We start from the raw sequence: 256 nt of genomic DNA, 5'->3' as shown, positions 1-256 counted from the left end.
TAGATGTTTTATCAATGGTGCTGTATAGAAGGAGAAGTTTTGAAACTACTGTAAAAATAAGACCGATAACTGGAAGCAGGAGGCTTAAGTCCAAACCCTGACTCCAGGGAACTCCTGACTCCAAGGAACATTAATTGACAGGAGCTCATCAAACACCTCCATACCGACACTGAAACAAAGCACCACACAAGGGCCAACAAGTTCCAGGGCAAGACATACCAAGCAAATTCTCCAGCAACAAAGGAACACAGCCCTG

Source organism: Bison bison, unplaced genomic scaffold (assembly GCF_000754665.1).
Source record: "Bison bison bison isolate TAMUID 2011002044 unplaced genomic scaffold, Bison_UMD1.0 scf7180017857164, whole genome shotgun sequence".
Classification (NCBI taxonomy): Eukaryota; Metazoa; Chordata; class Mammalia; order Artiodactyla; family Bovidae; genus Bison; species Bison bison.
Note: the sequence above shows the minus strand (reverse complement) of the source record.